The sequence below is a fragment of the Artemia sp. Qi Xiang Cuo genome, chromosome 4 (genome assembly GCF_049724085.1).
Source record: "Artemia sp. Qi Xiang Cuo chromosome 4, ASM4972408v1, whole genome shotgun sequence".
Taxonomy (NCBI): Eukaryota; Metazoa; Arthropoda; class Branchiopoda; order Anostraca; family Artemiidae; genus Artemia; species Artemia sp. Qi Xiang Cuo.
The window spans coordinates 73,862,477-73,882,886 of record NC_142797.1 but is presented as its reverse complement, the minus strand read 5'-3'; the positions used below and the strand labels follow the sequence as shown (position 1 = coordinate 73,882,886).

At 37.2% G+C, this 20,410-nt stretch overlaps 1 long non-coding RNA gene across 3 annotated transcripts in view; it reads left to right on the top strand.

The window, feature by feature from the left end:
• Positions 1–11,835: 11,835 nt before the first annotated feature.
• The window catches only part of LOC148953424 (uncharacterized), a 35,182-nt gene continuing 26,607 nt past the window's right edge, over positions 11,836–20,410 (top strand). For all 3 annotated transcript variants that reach the window (XR_016141710.1, XR_016141708.1, XR_016141709.1), the window contains exon 1: positions 11,836–11,962. This is a non-coding gene — a long non-coding RNA (uncharacterized LOC148953424). The remainder of the gene's footprint in view (positions 11,963–20,410) is intronic.

Here is a 20,410-nt window from a genome sequence, read left to right as displayed (position 1 = left end):
AATTACTATACGACCTAATAAGTAAGCAAGCAGCACATAATTACACTGTTAACCTATTTTTTTTTTGTAGCCTAAAATTATTATAATCTGCACTAAGACAAAATAATTTATATATATGAGATTAACTTATTCCACAGTTGCATATTCCTATTATTAATAACTAAAAGGTGGTTTTGAGTTTAGATTTTTCGCTTAATTTTCTTGTTATTATTTTTATAGGAGTCTCTTTTTCTTTGGTATGTTTTCATACGTTTCAGAAATAATTTACTACCAAGGGATTTATATTCTTCAGATTCAGGGTCGAATAAAAATTGTTTGTAATATTGAATTTCCGCTAAAGGATGATGTATGCCTTCATATTTGAAACATTTGGGATTTTTTTCAAGGTTATAGCAAATTTTGGGGGCTCTGCATTTACCAAGAAGTAAAAGGTCCTTTTGAGTGGATCCCATGGAATATAAATACTTGATCTTGAGGTTCTTTTGTATGCATCTTATCAATAATTGTAAACAGCCATGCTGTTTCGCGCTTCTTTTTCTATATTTTGTTTTGACTTCCCCTCTAGCCGGATGATACTTGGGGGTATTCGCGAGTGCTTATCCATACTTATAAGTGTGGGGTGCGTAGCCTTTAATATTGTAGGTTAAATCCCCTTCTTTCGCATATATCTGATTTCCTTTTCCATCGACCACCAACATAGCTGCCGAATATATAATGTTTTCCTTCGCACTCGTTATTGTGATAAACTAAGTATCTATTATCGCCTTACGGATAGGCTTTGATTCCGTTGCCATGATCTGAAAATGATCAGTTTATCATTATGCACTTTTACGCTGGTAATTTTAGTTTTTGATAACATCAATCTTTGTTAGGACATGGGTTGATTTTTTTCATAGGACATCTGAGGAGACCTCGACCACAACAAACCAAACGCTGCTTGAGGGCGAGCTCCCCCCAGACCTCCCACAAAACGTGGTCCATCTGTTTAGGTTCGATTACACGACTTAATACTGAGTCGGGGACGGTTCCCTAGGGTCATTTTGTAGAAATATAAATCAATTGTCATTGAGAGATCTGGGCACCGTCTCACCGACGAACTAAAAAAAGTACCGTTCGTAGGCGAGACGGAGCCCGAACTCCCCACGATATAGAATCCATCATTAATCTCAATACTGGGTCTATTTTGGATTCTTCAATTGATTAGTTCGCTTTTGTAGGGGTACAGTTGATTCTCGTAAGGGAATTACCCAGTAGGCAGAATGTGCCAAATAGGAGCTAAAACACTACTTGTCATCATCGGCTAACCACGAGCTTCCTACTTTGGGCTTTCTCGTTAGCCACTTATATCTTGAATTAAACTATATTTCTTTACGGTTGATCGTACTGCTTTGGGGGTACAATTTGGGAGTGCAATATGAGACATTGTTATTTTTATGAAAACTCTTAGACCGACCTTTGGGTTGTTCCTTATAATTGATAGTGCCTCTACAAATTTTCGATTTAACTTCACTTGAAATGTTTTTGGAATGGGGAATTGTCCTGGAATTGGGAGATTTGGGAGCCAGTCTTGCGGCTAGATGTGTGGCCTGGGAAACTTCAATATCGTTACCCACCATACTCCAAACCGCCAGGCAACGCTCCGACTTCTTTCAGTTGGCCTGGATGCATCGTACTGGAATGGTACGGGTGGACTTTTTATATTAAAGAAAATTGTTTGAATTAATTATATGCAATGTTACTTTTTAATTAGAATTTGTTTTCGGGAACTGATATATGTTGAACAGACGGTATCAGACGGTTTTGAGCCTCATTTTTTAGGTAAACGCAATCTCCTATCTTAAAATCTATATTCCCTTTGATTTAGGGTAGGTTTCCTAGCTCTTGACTTATTTTACATTTTTCCAACTATTGTTTTACTATTTTACAAGTTTTCCTCATCCTATTTATGAATTCTTGTTTTTAATCTTCCGAGTTATTGTAATATTGCTGGGACTCAATAATCTCATCATACGGGATTCTAAAATCGCAACCAAAAAGTAAATAAAAAGGGTTGTCTTTGGTTGTTTCTGAATAAGCAGTATTGATTATGTTAGTTAAATAAGGTAAGACTTGGTCCCAATCGTTCCTGTTGTCTTTTGTATAAATACTTAATACATTCGATAATATTTTATGCCTATTTTCTATTTTACCGTTAGCTTGTGGGTGATATGGGGATCTCACCAATTTCTCTATGTTAAGAAAACTCATTAAGTCTTTTGTTACTTTTGAAAAAAAATTGCTTCCGTTGTCAATTATAACCTTATTTGGAATGCCAAATTTTAAAAACAATTTCGCTAACACCTTACTCAAGGCGTAAGCACCTTGATTCTTTAATGCTTTTGCAAAAGTAAATCCAGACAAGTGATCTATAACTGAAAGAATACAAGTATGGCCTCTGTTGGAAACAAGTAAGCCTCCACTGGTTCCATACAAATCAAATGAGACAATATCAAAGGGGAATCTCGCTACCGAGACTCTTCCCATTGGAGAATTAGGATAAGCTTGGGGTTTTTTTCTTAAGTTACACGCTTCGCATGTACTTACAAATTCCTTGAGTTTTGTTACTGCCGACGGCACGTAAAAATATTGTTTTAAATTATGGAAAGTTTTGGCTACTCGTAAATGTCCACCTATATCTGAATGAAAATATTCGGATGCAGGTGTTATTAAGTTTTGGGGTAATACAGGTATTATTGAGGTTTGGTTTCTATTTGCCTCAGCAGTCACAATTCTGCATAGTATTTCTTCATCAAGATCATAGTAAAAATTATCTATCTCTTTTCTAAGAGTTTTGAATTTATCTGGTAACGCAACATCATTCACAAAATATTTAATAAGTGCTACACACATTTCGTCCTTTTTTTGATTTTCTTTTTATATTTTCTAAAGACAAGGGACATTAGTTATCCTTATTTTTTTACTGGGTCTTTGACTTTGTCTTTCTTACATTAATGTTTGCTCTTAGTATTGATAGCGTTAACTTCATTTTCCTCGGTGTCCGACGGCATATTTTTGGGTATCTACTCAAAAAGTCACAAGCTGCATTTTGTTTACCTTTTAAATATTCAAATTCGTAATCGAGGTCTTGGATTTTCATAATCCATCTAGCTAAAATTCTCGTGGGGTTTTTGAAAGTGCGCAGGTACTGCAAGCTTTTATGGTCTGATCGTAGTATAAATTTTTTACCCACTAAATAGTGTCTAATTTGTCCAAGTGGTGGATTATAGATAATAATTCTATGTTTGTGGCGGAATAACTATTTTAGCCTTTTGATAAAGTTCTACTCGAGTAGCATATAAATTTTCCTATTTTTTTTTATTAGAAGGTCCTTGTAAAGGATCAGGGTTTCCATTGGTTCAGAAGTTTGTGCCTTTTTGAGACGTTCTAGGGAAGCTTGAGCTTCCTGGGACCAGGTAACATTTTGGGAGTTCCCTTTAGTTAACTCCGGGAGGGGTTTCGCAACTCGGGTGTAATTGCGCACGAATTTTCCAAAGTAAGACCTAAAATTCCTCTTAATTCTTTCATAGTTCTAGGGGGTTTGAGGTTTTCAACACATTTTATTCTATCTGGGTCTGGGGATATGCCTCCTTGCGTCACCACTACTCCTAAAAATTTAATTTTAGGTTGAAATAAATTTAATTTTTCAGGCCTGCATTTTAAATTGCCCTCTCTGAATTTCTCGAACACATTAGCTAATGTTGCTAAGTGTTGTTCAGCGTTTTCTCCCACGCATATAACATCATCAACAAAATGAATGATATTCTTTAATCCTCTTAATAGATGTAATAAGGGTCTACATAGCGCGCTTGAACATGTCTTAAGTCCAAAAGGTACTCTTAAGTATTCGTAGGAAACACATTCAGTTGTAGAAAATGCAGTTTTGTGGACATCTTTTTTGGCTATTTTCACTCGGTGGTAGCCCTGGGTGAGATCCAAACAGTAAAAATTTTGTTTTTGCTCGAGATAGAGTCAAAGATTTCATGTATTCTTGGTAAAGGAAATTTATCACTAACTACTTGTTTGTTAAGGGATCTATAATCTACAACAAGTCTAAGATCACCATTCTTTTTTGGTACCAAGACCACTGGTGCAGAATACGGACTTATACTGGGGCGTATAATTTCATTTTTTTCTAATTCATGAATTTTATTTTTTAACCACTCTTTGTGCTTATACGGCACACGATATGGCTGTTTCACGACAGGATTACCAGTCGTTAAAATTGAATGTTCATAAAATGGTATCAGTCCGATGTCATCTTCAGATGCGGAAAATACATCTTTAAAATTCCATAATAATTCGCATAATTTTTTCTTAAGTTCTAAGTCCGTAATATGATCTATATTATATTTGTTTAAGAATTGCGATTTAGTTAGAGGGTATTTGTTATTAGAGGTTTTAATGCCATTAATTAGGTTTCTTTGGAATTTTCCCATCTATCTAAATCATTCTCCGAGATAACTTGGATTTGAACTAAAAACGTCCCCTTTTTTATTGTAATTGTATTATTTTCGTGGTTATTAGTTACCCAAATAAAACTTTCTCCTTTGTCATAAGATATAATCTGTTCCTCGCATAGCAGATTTTCAGGAATTTCATTCGATGGGATCGCAAGCCATACTTCAGATTTGCTATCAACTGGTTCAATCATCTGTGATATTTGATTTCTTTGCATTGTTTTGGGAGGGATCTTTGTTTTCCGTATCGCGAATCCGTAATATTTCTTTTCACTATTATAGTCTATTAGATTCATACTGGCGCTATGCTGCGTCACTGCGGCATCTTGCGGCGTCACATTGGGTTTTACTATATTTTTCCATAATTCCGCTATTTTCTGGATTTTGTTTAACCTATACTGTCGCATATCTCCTATTTTTATTTTCGCAGATTCAATCCACATATTATTTAAATTTATTTCATCTCTGCAATGTCTCTCAGAATAATTAAACAAGTTTCTGATTATGCCATGTCCTCTTTGTAGCGAGACATGAGGTTCAAAAGATTGCGACATTATACCGCCAGAAATTTTATTTACTGTTACGTTCTCTTCGTAACCTCTGTTACAGTTTCTTAAGGTAAAAATTCCTTCCCCTACCTTAGCCGGGTAGACAAGCCTTTAGTTTGCTAAGTCTAATAGTACTCTATTAGACCTTAAAAAATTTGCGCCGATAATGGCTTCATATGGAAAGTTGTTGCATATTATAAAATTTGTCGGAAAATTTTATTATCCCTTTTTACGTCTAGACGAATTGAACCTTTTGCATCCAATTTATACCCTGTCACGCTAGTTAAATTGGGACAATTAAAATTTCTTTGCCGCCTATTATGCGGAGGCAACATATTAAATAAGCATAATTTTATGATGCTAACCGTGGCACCAGAGTCAATTAAAGCCTTAAAATAAGCATTTGCCACACAAAAATCGCTAAATATAGGTAACGTATTATTACTATCACTAAAGAATGGTACTATTATTGGGTTGGACCTATAAAATATTCTAGGCCCCCTCTGGGTCTAATTTATTCTTCTGATTGGCCTGACGCGTTTCCCTGAGGATTTATTTCATGCGTCGGTGTCTGCATTAGAGATTCGGATATGTTCATGGAATCTCTAGCTAATTGATTTACATTTCTTTGTCGATTTTGCCATGTATTATTATGATAGTTTGGATTTCTCGCGCCAATGCTGGCTGTTGGCGTCGACAGCAAATGCCGTTGGCTTGAAAAATTTTCATGTCCCGTCGGCCAATTAACTATTTGCCGTTGGCTTGGAAAATTTGTATTTCCCGTCGGCCGGTAATTATTTTGTATATTGGGGGCAGGGTTATACACATTTGGTTGGTGCGCGTTGTAAGGCACTAATTGGTGCAATCTTCCCTGGCTCTAGCCTAGTGCACCACTGGCACTAAAATCTGTTCTTCCGAACAAATGGTTGCCATAATTATGCGAATCACCAGCGGCAATTCTAGGTGTGCGATTGGGGACATAATGGCACTCTCTCGCGATATGCCCAACACTATTACAAATATAGCATCTCATTATTGTAGGATTATTTTCATAACTAATCTGTTTGGCGGGCAGAAACGCACTGTTTTCGGCCTAGTGGGTTTTTGCGTTCTATTTCTCTTTCGCATTGGAGAATTGTCTATTGAAAAGAAATTTCGCAAAGCCTGATCACCCTTGAAGGTCAGGTTTGCGTTTGATTTACCTAGGCTATTTATTTTTGTTTTACTGTGATTTGCCGCAATCGTATCAACTTCGATCATTTGCCCTACCTCCTGAACTGCAAGATCTAACGTCTGAACATTTTTGGATATTACCATTCTATATAGTTTTGGGGGTAGCCCTTGCAAAAAGGTATGTAGTATGACTTTTTCATACAGTTCTCCTGTACCTTTTCCGTATTTTGCTTCTACTGAAATCCGTATATTATCAAGATATTCTCTTACATTTTGTGAATGATCAAAGCACACCATTCCGTGTTTTAATTTATTTGTGGAACTAGTTTCGATAAATCTATCTTTAAATGCCGTTAACAATATTTCCACCGTATTTATTGGCAAGCTGGCGTCATCACCTATAGCATGTTCAATTTGTTTTAGGAAGGTTAAGGCCTGCCCTTTTAATTTTAATAGGAGTATACCGATTAACTTTTCTAGCTCCGTTTTCGTTAAATCTACAAACTGGGCCAATTGAATATTAGATTCATCTATTCTGTCTTTCCATCATATTGCGGATCTGTTTTGCTACTTTTACATGTTTCGTGACTAGTTTTTGCACAATTAATAATTAGTCTAATTCTTTTGATATTTTTGTGTTTGAATAGCTAAAAATAAATTAATTTTTTTAATTCGCCTATTTTGGGGGAGGCTATTATCTCATATGTTTTGTTTTAAAGGGTTTCCTATTATAGCTTAGCGATTATAGGCCTAATCACTTTTTCTTATATGTCTGTATCTCTCCAATGATTAAATTTAAATTACAAAGTTTATAGCATAACTAGTTCGCATGTTTTCCTCCAAGTTTACGGCCGCGCCACTTGTGGTGTTAAGGGGACTGACCGCGCCATATTTGGCGTTACTATTTAATGTGGCGTTATGTAACGTTAAGATTTAAAGCTGTATACCGATCGCGCCAACTGTGCCGTTGAGATTTAAAGCTGTGAACTTGCCCCTTAAGTTTTCTGATAGCGCCACTTATAGCGCTAAAGATTGTGCCATCGAGGACTGTGCCACAGCAATGGGGAGTAATGTTAATGGGTGACCGCGCCACACTCAATCTTAGAGAAAAAATAAAAAATGTAACTTTATAAATGTAACCTCTTTTCCTTGAGTTATCTGGAAATCAGATTCCTTAGGGAACGCTACCGATGGAGACCTCAGAACTAGTTACCTTCTGTGCGATTAGATACAGACATATATATAAAACAAACACAAATAGAAAAGCAATCGTTTTATTGTGACTTACATTTTAGGTGTACAATAGTGCTTCACTGCAATTGACGACAAATAGAGGCAGAGGTAATAATGACTAAATCTCTACAATGACTGCATAATGATAATTCTGACAAATGAATGCGCAATAATAGTTCTGTCAAACGAATGTGCCCAAAAAACACTTTTACAACACTACAAAATATAGTTTTGGTTCTGCGCTCTAAGAGCTAATTCACGATTGGCCCAAGTCCTGTGGAGGGGCCCGCCACATTATCATTATGTGGACGAACTCACTTCATTATGCTAACTGTCCATCCAATAATTTGTTTTAAATATTTTTGATGATTTAACATTCATACTGCTCTTATAACTTAAGCTTCCTGTGAACTCTGTATCTAGTGATTTTTTATTACCAAATATCTTTGCGAAATTCAAAACCGAATAGCGTCGTTGAGGCTAAAATGCAGTTTCTCTTTTTGCTGATTAAGAATTTTTCTTTTTGAAACGAGATTTAAACTTAATTAGAGGAAGTTTAATTTATGTCGGAATTAGGCCTATCTTTAGAAAGAAAGAATTTTATTTTATTTTTTATTTTATGTATATCACATATTAGTCACGGTAAATTTGTGGGGTGATCGAATTTTTTAAACCACTGTAGATACGTAAGAACGTTGCAACATGTAGTACCTTGAGGTCATAAGACTGTCTCGACTCCTCCTTGAACCTCCCAAATTGAAAGCTTTTATTATGACCCGGCCTTTTAATGTAGCATGGGCACTGGACCAAGGGCGCCATTGTCACTCGAGCGCAACGGTAGGTGGTGATGTCGATATTGCTTTCATCACACCAATTCGTTTTAGTGTGAATCTGCCTGGTACTTATGAATGAATGTTTTCGAAGTAAACCCGTTTCATCAATAAGAAAAAAAACGGGTTGGACGCATATTTCCCTTTCCCTTTGGACGACAAAACCATGCAAGTGCTGTATCAAGTATAACTCACGAAAATCTTGTTAATTTTTGTCAATTTTTCAACTTTTTGGCATCCCTGCTTTCAATAAAAAAAAAATCAAGGTACTATTACTCATAGGTAATTCTATTATTTTTTTTAGCAACAGAATTGTCGATTTTGGAGTCAGAAAGGCAAAGAATATTCTCCTGTACAATGCTATAATTTATGAGAACATCTAGGGCCAAACAAATGGCACATAATTCACCTGATAAAATGAAAGATCCCAAAGGAAGGAGTGAAAAAGGTTAAGGTTCAGTGATGGAGTACATACTCCTGCTCCAGCTCTCTCACCCTGAATAGATCCATCTGAATAGATTTTCCTGTGATTAGGGGACAACTTCGAAGTATGTACATCCAGAATAGTCTGAATCTCATGATTGGGAATTTGGTTTTTATTTATTGGAATAAGTACTGCTTGACAAATAGGTGATACATTTCCCAAGGCAGAGTGTCAGTAAAGGGGTACGGATAGGGGGAATACTGACTCTAATTTGGGGCCTCCAATTGAAACTGATTCAAAGATGAATGGCCATTGGTGCAAGCTGCCTTCGAAGCAAATATATGATTATACAGAACATGCTTGCTCCCATAAGCTTGAATTCGCAAGATGTATTCCTTCCTTTAAATGGATACTCTTTTACTTAGGAAAACCAAACCAGACAGTTGTTTTGATTTAGACAGAGAAGTATGCCTGTGCTAACCCAGAGCAATTTGAATAGCTGAATTTTGTAATTATTCCAGGGTTTTAAATGCAGATGAGGATCGAATTGAGAAGAATTAGATACCATATTCTTGAGTAGATTGGATATATAATCTAAAAATTCAAAATAACTTTAGGGTATCATCCCCATTTACTTCCAGCAAGACTCTTTTAAACACAAAGTCTCCGAATGATTATGGATTTCAAATAATTAATATTTACATGCCATAACATTTTAGAATATATCCCTAGGCCGAGTAGCTTCACTGAGTTGCAATATAGAATTTAAGTAGAGAAAATTTTTTGAAGTGAATCGGGAGGATTGCTTGAGCAATTACCAAATATAATGGCTTTGGTTTTACTAATTGAAATTGAAAGCCAAAAGCTGAAGAAAATCTCTGAACTAATCTTATATCCTGTTGAATAAGGCTTCTAAGAAAAACAATATTTTTTCCAGACTTCCAAATAATCAAAGGATCTGCGTAAAGGCAAAACAATGAGTGAGATAATTGGAATTCTCAAACTTACAAATTGAACAAAAGGGGACTCAGAATTGCTCCATGGGGAAGACCTCTAGTAATGAGGTTCGTATCTCCCCTTTACTCATTAGCTTGAACATAAAAACTTCTATCAGTTAAAAAGGACTTCATGAATCTTATGAAAGAGTACAGGATATCCATGTTAATCAAAAGATCAATCAATTTATCATGAACTACATTTCCATAGGCATCTGACCAGTCAAACAGGACTGCCATTGTGGCCTGTCTGGTTGTAAGAGAATTACAAACGTAATTTTTAAGGCGAGTGATGTTATCCACAGAGCTATGTCCTTTTCTGAAGCCTGTTTGTTCACTTGGAAAAAGATTATCAATTTCAGCAAACCACTCAATTCTTGATAGAATAAGCCTTTCAAGGACTTTACTGAAAGCTGGTAAAACGAAAATAAGCCGGTAACAGATGGGGTCACTAGATGGGTCAGAAATTTTTAAAGTGGGAAAGACCCGAGGAATCTTCTAAGCCTCTGGGAACTTTTGGCTTGACCAAACAAGATTATTCAGATTTAAGAGGGCAGCATGGAAAACCCCTTGGGACTCAAAAATCCATTTAATATAAATACCAGTATGTCCTGGGGAAGATTTGATATTAAGGGAATTGAGGGCTGCATTAAATTCACCTAGGGAAAATGCTTCCATCAAGGACATTTTATATAAAGACATGTGAGGAAGGTTCCAAAATGGAGGTTGAGAGTAATGAGAATCCGAATGATCAATTTTATAAATATCTAAAAAAAATTTTTGCTTTCATCGTATCTGAGGAAATAGGGGATACATTCTGCATAATATCCTATTTAAGGTCATCATTAGACTGCTGAACACTATTAAGTTTCCTTATGAAAAGATGGAACTTTGAAATTGGGGTTCCAAAGCTAATACCTGCACTAAAATTGGACCATGTAGACTGTTTAGTTTTCTTACATACCAATTTTACTTTAGCGCATGATTGTTTATAGAAAATTGGTGTAGATGGAGAAGGATTCTTCTGAAACAATTTACGAGCCTTCCTTTTCCAAACTTTTTTAAACTGTTAAAAACACTTTTAACATATTCACGGAATCTGCTACCTTTGCTAGTTATTGTACCTAGGTAAGTAAAGCTATCCACTTGATCAATCGTCTATAAACTCAACATCACCTTTTCAGCTTCATTAATTCTCAATGTAAGTGACGTAATCTTCTTAAAATTAATTTTCAAACCTATTCCTGTGCCCTGTATTTTCAAAACGTTCGAAATATTATTCTCTTGACTCAAGTTTGCATCTAGTACACTCAAATCATCTGTATAATCTTAGTCTATGGGAGTTTTTTCTTTCCCATTTGATTCTATGCTTTCCCATAGCCTTTGTTGTTTTGCTTAAGAGAAACCCTATCACAATAATCAATATTAGGGACGTTTTTTAACTCATCAGTGTGCTAAGATCTTACACCTTTTGTCAGAAAACGCTTAAAAGTTAAATCTTTGAACAAAGATCTTACATCTTTGGTCGTTTTTGTGCAAACGTCTTTCATCATTCTGCTCTGATCAGCGGTCTGAGAACAATGATGAGTAGATGGTCAAAGTTCTCTCATTATTGTTCTATATGGCAAAACAGTGGCGGTCTTCACACTTTTTGCTAACGTTAGTGAGCTATAAGATCTTAGAACAAAGATGAGTTAAAAACCGATAATCTTTGCAGAGAGATGTAAGATCTTAGTGCTAAGAAACGGGCCTATTAATGGGAATGAAAGACAACACGGCTTAACCCATGATTTAATACAAAACCAGCTGCTAAGCTCATTTCCTACTTTTCCAGGAATATCATTTTTGCACGCAGCACTAATCCTTTAATGTATTTCTTTTTGGTATATAGTACAGAGGATGGTGCTTAGTTCTTGTACTTGAAAATAATTTTGATTGAGTACTTTAGGCATATACTTAAATACTTTTTCAGTTGATTGGCTCAGCACTTGTGCATGTTGCACTTGTCTATTACATCGTTTTTTTTTTGCTGTATTCAGCGATCGCTGCACTAACAGGAGTAAATTGTTTACAGTTAGCATTTGGCTGTTTTTTCCTTTTTGCAACTATGCAGTACAGGAAGAGGTGGAAGAAGCCAAAAATCGCCTAAGGTTGAATAGTGTGGAAGTGTAAGGTTCTATCTTACCAGATTAGGGAGGCTTGAATGCTATACATTAAATAGTAAAGAGTACTATTGAAAAGAATATTGACTGGGGGTTATAAGGTATTTTTTTTACCAGCCTTAAGGATTACCAATTAGTCTATCTTGGAATAATGACACTGAAAAGATCCCATTCACTGTTGAAATTATCAGTCTTTCTGTGTTGAATAAAGAATTAGGCTACCAATCAGACAGCTGAACTTTTGAAATTTTGAAAAAAAACATTAGCCTATGTTTTTGATAATGCTCAACACCTCCCCCACCCTTGTGGTCCCAGATATAACCCTTGAATTGTCTATATCTCACCCTATTGGAAGGGGGGGGGGGGTTTCTTTGGTATTGGTCTAGGGCATGACTATATCTAAAAGAAGCATGTTAATGTCAAAATATTATATTTAGTTTTCTGACAATGTACTCTACCACCACCATCCTGAAGGTCCCAGATAAAGTCCTAGATAATATATTTCTTTGAAGCTAGCCTATTTATCTCATGATGTATCTTGGGTAAATTTTTACTAAATCATATTATTGACTTACAAACAAAGTAAATATACCACTTGATGCCTTTTTTGTGCTCTTTCCAAATATAATAGGCCTAATCATTTTTGTCAGAAATGAATTTTGGTCAATATCTACTAAATCTTATTATTGAGTTAGGACTAAAGTGAATGCACAATTCAATGCCTTTTTTTATGCTGATTACGAATATATTAAGCATTTCTATCGGAAATGAATTTCAGCCCCCCCTACATATGCCAATTCAGGGTTTGGTTTGGTTTCGCCTATTAAGGGGGGGGGGGGGCTGAAATTCATTTCCAATAGAAATGCTTATTATATTTGTAATCAGCATAAAAAAGGCATCGAATGGTGTATTCACTTTATTCCTAACTCAATAATATGATTTGGTAGATATTGACCTGAATTTTAGCCCCCACCCCTATATATACCAATTCAGGGTATATATAGGGGTGGGGCTAAAATTCATTTCTGACCAAAATGATAATTATATTCATAAAGAGCATAAAAAAGGCATTGAGTGGTGTATTCACTTTATTCATAAGTCAATAATATGATTTGGTAAAAATTTACTGTATCTTGTTTATCTTATATTTTATATATGGTAAGATTCTACTTTAGTTACTTTTTCCTATCTTGGAAAGGGGTGAGGTTAGGAAAATGAAACTTTCAGGGATGGGTCTACAGGCTAAAATATGTCCTGGGAAGGTATTTTGAAGTACTTAACTCCACTCCTTCTCCCTCTAGAGGGTCGTGAAATTTGCCTACATGACAAGTTGAAATTTTGACTAAACAACATTTTACCTTAATTTTCAGTTTATCAGATTCTTTTTCTCTGGCTTTAGTTCTGAAAATGCAATTCCTGTTATTTGAGTAGTATTTTAAGCCATATCAATGTTAATTTTTAAAATTTAGGAAATGTATTTGCATATCTTTAAAACTCTATAAATCAGGATTGAGCAAAGTTGTGAAGCCAAAAACAATTTTGTTGGACTTCATTTTAAGCAGAAGATCTATTTTACAAGGTTTCACTTTTATAACACACAAATTTTTAAAGGTCATCAAAGGTCAGGACCCTCTAGAGGGAGAAGGAGTGGAGGTAGGTACTTCAAAATATTGCTAGACACTTCAATCTCTACCATATGTTTTGGAATAATAAAAAAAGAATGTTATGGGAGAAAAATAATTTTTGATATCCTTTGTAACCCAGCAAGTACAACTAGAGAAATAAATAAGTGAAAAAAGCCTAACAAGTAACTAGAACAATTACTCATTGCATCAGATCTTCCTACAAAAATAAATTTCTTTTTAAAATGACCAATTTGACAGTGACTACATTTTAGTTGAACTAAATGGCATTGTAAAACAGACAAATTATTTATTAAAATCACACTTGCTAGTTAAAGTATGAATCCTATTTTCACTAGTTTTAGTGATGGTTGTGAGAAGACCTGTCTTTGGTGACCCAAGTTTTGAGCCACTCCCTATTGTTATGTTTTGTCTCATCTTGTCACGCATTAACTTTGTACCAACAGTTAGCCTAAAATTGTAGGCTATATTTACCTTGAGTGCTGGCCATGGCCTAAGTGAGCCTCCTTGAGGTAGAAATCAAGTTTTGGTCTAGTATACCTAAATAGATGTCAACATAAACAAGTAAGATATCATACATAAGTTCAAAAAGATAAGTTTATCATTTTGACTTACAGGTTACAAAGGTTCCAATCTTAATAGACAAAAATAATTTGGTCCTCAGGTGTCTAAAATTTTACTGGCAATAATCTTTATGACAATGGTTGAATGTATACAAATGAATGACCTACTTCCTTCCCCATTTCCTATTGTGTATTAGAAAAGATGCTGAATGATTACAAAGGAGAATTCAATTCCAAATTTATTGAGACAGGAAGCATTTCTGAGCTTGAGAGGAAAAGTTTCTAGAATTTCTGAAAAGTATGCTTGCTTATTTGTTTTCTAGAAACTTCCATGATCTTTGTATCAATTTTGAGCTTTAGTTCTAAGGTAATGTTGACTTTTGGTTTCCTATCTTTTTCTTTAGAAATACATTGAATATTATGGCTCCATTGCCTATATTGTTACACTATCCAATGATGATTTGAATATATTCAACAAGGAAGGACTTTAACTTATCTTTTGAAATTCTTTAATGACAAATCAAAAACAGACTTGTATTGGTTCCATGCAGCAACCACACTATCTCTTAGAGAAAATCATGACCTCTCTAAAATTATCAATGGCTGGCATAGTTTGCATGTATTACAATTACCTTAAATCGCACTTGCTAGCAATAGGACTAATCCTGTGTCCGCCAGCTTCAGTGATGATGGTTAATCATCATCTGTGGCATCCCAAATGGTGCACCATGGTTTGTTGAGCCACTCCCTATCCACTGATGACTTGAACACATCCACGTTGGTAGAGGTTACTATTTTTTCACTAAGGGAGTTCCACAAGCTGACAACTCTATTTGAGAAGAACTTGTTCCTTAGTCTGGTGTTGGCTCGTTTCCAGAAAAGCTTTTGAGAATGACCTCGAGTTCTATTTGAATTGTCTGATTGGAAAAGGCCAGGAATGGTATCCTCAGCATTTAGAAGCTTGTATGCTGTTATCACATTGCCTCGTTTGCAACGATATGTTAGATATGGTATTCTAAGCTTACGGAGACGGGATGGATAAGCAACATCATATAGGTCTCTAATACATTTCGTTTCCCTCTTCTGGACTGATTCTAGAGCTGCTTGGTCTGTCTTTTTGATTGGGCATGCGATACACATTCTAAACTCTAGCCTTGGTCAAACTAGACTCTTGTATAGCTTGGTCATAACAGTTGGAGATCTGCTAGTGAACGTTCTTTTGATTAAGCCAAGAGTCTGATTAGCCTTCGCAATAGTTGCTTGTGCATGAATATGAAATTTCAATTTGTCGTCTACCAGGACACCAATATCTCTCTCCGCGTGGCTGCTGGAAATGGCATTTTGGGACCCATCCCTACAATCCATATGGTACTGAGTGTGTGGGTTTTTCTTCCCAAGGTGGAGAATCTTGCATTTTGATGCGTTGAATTCAAGCCTCCAAATATTAGTCCAGTGAGTGAATGTATCAAGGTCCAGTTGGATCGACTTAATATTCTCTGCTGTGTCTGCACAACCGATAAGTTTCGAGTCATCAGAGTAGAGGCTTACTTTGTTGTTTAGGATTTTTGGCACGTCATTTATTTATATATATTAAATAAAGTCAGACCCAAAACTGTGCCCTGGGGGACACTACTTCCAACAGCGGCCACCTCAGAGAAAAACATCCTTCCATCCTCGCCAAATTCTTTAACCGTCTGTTTCCTATCTGTTAAGAACTGCATCACCCACTCAACCACACCACCACTCACCCCAATAGCTTGGAGCTTGATTCAAAGTCTTTTATGGCAGACTTTGTCAAACGCCTTTGCCAAATCAAGTAGTATGATGTTGACTGGGAACCCCTGGTCTAGAAGATCGGTGATATAATTATAAGAATGAATCAAGTTTGTTTCAACCGACTGACCAGACCTAAAGCCATGCTGACATGATGAGAATAGTTTATTGGTTGTCAAGTGTTTCAGGATTGCAGTGTTAACAATCGCTTCTAGTAGCTTCCCAACTGCAGAGGTGACACTGATTGGACGGTAATTGCTTGCGTCCTCTTTGCTGCCACCTTTATGTATGGGGGTTATGTGGGCCGTGCGCCAATCCTGCAAGATACACTTTTCATCAAGGGATTTCTGAAAAAGGTGAGTGAGCGGGCCTGATAGTTCAACATGCAATTCTTAAGAAGCCTTGGGTGTACACCATCAGGTCCCACCGACTTATTTGGATTCGATTTTTTAGGCGTGCCTCTACATCTACCCTATTGACTGTAATCGGAGGTATAGGGGCTATGATGGTTTGGATTGGGGGGGGGGGGTCTGGAAGAGGGGCATTATAAGGTGGAGTAAATACAGATGTAAACTGCCTATTTACCGCATAGGCAATTTCTATTGGGTCATCTATTATACGGTCATTCTCTTTAAGTCGCGTAACAGAGTGTCTACCAGGTTTACGGGCTGAGGCATAATTCCAAAAGCGTTTTGGATTTAACTTGCTTGCTGCTGCTACAGCCTCCTCATGCTGTTCAAATAACTTTCTGGATTGATTTTGTGTCTTGGTATATTTTGTGTAGTGGTTCTTATTGTGTATATTCTGTTTATATAGTCTCCAATACCTTTTCTTTTTATTTCTTGCTCTCTTTAATTCTTTGGTCATAAATGGTAGCGTTTTGGGTTTATGAGCCCATCTTACTGCAGTATTTTTCTCTGAGACCTCTAGCAGTATTTTCTTCATCATATTCCACAATTTATCAACATCATTCTCAGTGATAAAGGACCAATCCTGCCCCGCCAACTCTTGTTTCATCAGATAGCAATTTCTATACACATGTTTGGTAAAAAATGATTTTTCTGGATACAGTCTAAGGGAGCATCGTATGGCAGCGTGATCGCTTGCACCAAAGGGCGGTAGTGGGGCCACGTTTAAGAGCGCTTCATGATCGTGTACTATTACGAGGTCCAGCAATGACGGGGGGTGGCCATCCCGGTGCCTAGTCGGAAAATTTACAGCTTGGTAAAGTGAATAGTTAGCTAGACACTCAAGAAATGGTACAACTGATTTCTGTCCAGAATAGCCACAGCCATCTATCCATTGGACGGAAGGTTAAAATCCCCAACTATGAGAAGGTTGCCTGTCAGTGCTACTTTTCTATCAATTGATTTTACTACTTCAAAAAGGGACCTCTCTAAATTAGGGGAACTCGGACTTCTGTAAATTTTACCAACCTGTATTGGCTCACCAGGTAGGTTTATTGATATCCACACTTGTTCTAGGTAAGGCTCATAATCAGATTCAATATTAATATTTCCTACCTGGAAAGTATCTCAGATATATAGGACGATTCCCCTTCCTTCCTGCTTTGATAGGTTGCTGATTATTTTGTATCCCGGTATCTGTATCTGTTGTTCCGTCAGATGGATAGTAGTCCTTTTTGGTTTCACTTCACAGAAGGCATAAATATCTGAAGCGCCTGATGTAATAACACACTTAATTTCTTGAAACTTTGAAGTTAAGACAGTCAACATTGCTGAAAATAACACTAAGGGCACTAATCTTCCCACAGCTTCCACTGTCAGAGGGAGTTAATGATCTTTCAGAACTCGGCGAATCAATTGTTTGTCCAGATCTAGCACTGTAAAAACTATCGTCCGACTCCCCGCTAGCAAAAGTATCACTTACGTTTAATAATGCACTATAAGAGAAACTATGTACAGGTTTTGGCAGCCCATTTAGAGTTCCATATGAGTTGGAGGGGCTGGAGGTCGCAAGTTTTTTTATACGATTTTGCCACCCCAAATCACAATATCTGTCTCTCTATTTGCTCGCCGAGCTTGGATCTCTTCATATAGCTTGGCTCTTTTAGTCTGGTCTGCTTTGGATACGTCGTTTCTGAACTGAATTCTGCCAGTTCTTCTTGTAGAAAGTCTCAATGTTTATTCATTTGAAATAGAAACCCAGGTCACCTAGAACAGAAAGGTAAGAATATTACATCCTTCCTCCTTTCCAAACTAGCGAGCTGGTACAAAATATAATAAACAAATTCCACTTTTAAATACTAAACACACTGCCATAATACATTACTGTATTTCTTTATGAGGAGGTGCGAGGTCGCTCCCCTTTTTTTTTTTTTTTTCTCTCACAATGTTCACTTTACTTTTGAAACAAGGGGGTGGTGGTATTCCTTTAGTTCACGGAGGTTAAGAGGTCCAGAGGTTAAGCCTCTGGACTGGATTCACAGCGCGACCGGTACAGGTTATGTAGGAGGTATCATGGAGTTCTGTATGGGTCATGTGACTGGTGCTTGGTACAGGTATGGGCCTGTTGAATGTTGGGCTATGAACGCGAGTGAAGGGTTTCAGACGGTTTTCATCTGGTGTTCTAGGGACGGGGGTAGGCATTGTTTCTGATAGATCAGTGGTGTGGTTGGAGTATCTGTATGGGGAATCTCTTCAGCTGTGGTGGCGTCTGGTGACTGAGGTTGCTGATAGACTATCTTTATGTGGTGCCTGTTCCTTCTGTAGGTTGCTCCGTCGTTTGTCTTGACTATGTAGGATCTGGGATTCACATCTGCTCTTTTGACAATGCCCGCCTGCCAGAGTTTGCTGTGGATTTGGGCCTGTACAGGTTGTCCAATTTGTAAGGGGTTTCAGTTGCTTTGACTGTCGATCATAGTACTTGCTCTGGCGTGACTGTTGCTTCATTCGATTCTGTCGAAATTGTTTGTGGTGAATGGTCTTTGGTGCAAGCAATTCTTTGGTGCATGGGACTATTGATCTGAGATTTCTGCTCATTAGCAATTGTGATGGGGAGGCCAGACCATCAACTGGGGTGTTCCTGTACTCTAGAAATGCCAGCTCAAAACCATTTCCAGCAATATTGGTTTTACTCAGGATATCTTTGGCCGTCTGTACAGACCTTTCTGCCAATCCGTTTGATTGGGGGAAATGTGGTGAGGATGTGGTCTGAGATATTTCCCAATCCGATATGAATTTTTGGAAGACAGATGATGTAAATTGTGGGCCATTGTCGGTAATGAGCATACAAGAAATTCCATAACGAGCAAAGTGCTTTTTCAGGTATGGAATTATTTTGTGAGCATATGTACTGCTTCCCAATCTATCAACTTCGAAAAATTGACTGTAATAGTTGACAGTAATGAGGAAGTATTCTCCGTTTTTGTAAAAGAGGTCGCAACCAATTTTTTTCCATGGTAAGTCAGGGATGTCATGTGGCCTCAAGGACTCTTTCTGGTTAGAGTTCTGGAGTCTGGTGCATGCATAGCAGTGTTTGATATGTTCCTCAATATCTTTTGTCATCCTTGGCCAAAAAATGACTTAGCGAGCACGCTGTTTAGTTTTTTCGATACCCAGATGTTATGCGTGCATGCAGTTGAGGATATCTTTGCGAGAGTTTTTGGGTATGACCAGGCAATCTCTTTTTAGTATAATTTGGTCTATGACCGTTAGGTCATGCCAGACATTCCAGAATGGGGTGAGAATTGCTGGGAGGTTTCTTCTGGATGCTGGCCAACCACTTATGATTGTCTTAGCCAGCTCAACCAATTGAGTGTCAGCTGCTGTCTCTTCTTTGAGCTTTTTAAGTCTGTCAGTGCTGGTTGGTTGGATTGACATAACAGAATGCACATATGATTCAATCTCTTTTTGCATCTCTCCATCCTCTTCAGGGAGATGCATGCGTGACAGGGCATTAGCAACTGGAATCTCTTTGCCTGGGTGGAATGTTATGGTGAAGTCATATGGTTGGATTCTCAGTAGCATCCGCTGGAGTCTCGGTGGCGACTTTGATATTGGACGATTCAGGATCACTTGGAGAGACTTGTGATCTGATATGATTATGAACTTCTGGCCATAGAGGTACTGGTGGTAGTGTATTCAGCCAAAGAGAATAGCGTATAGTTCCTTTTCTATCTGCAAGTAGTTCTGTTTGGTGGTGTTCAAAGAGTGTGATGCAAAGGAGATTGACTTCCCATTTTGAATAAGGGTTGCTCCTAGGCCAAACTTCAAAGTGCCAACTTGTAGTTCGATGTTCCCTGCTTTTGGATAGAAAAATGTCAATGAGTTGCAAATGGATTCTTTGATGTTGTTCAATGCTAAATTGTGTTGTGGCTCCCACTTGAGCTGTCGCTGTTTTTCCAGGTTATGTAGGGGCTGATTTAGTGATGCTAGATTGGGAATGTACCTTGCTAGGTAGTTCATCATTCCCAGTATGGTCTGTAGTTCATCCATGGTAGGTGGGGTTCTCATTTCTTTCAGTGCACAAACCTTTCATTGGTCTGGGTTGATACCACCTTTTGATATTATGTGTCCAAAGTATGGTATGCTGTCGCACCCAAACACAC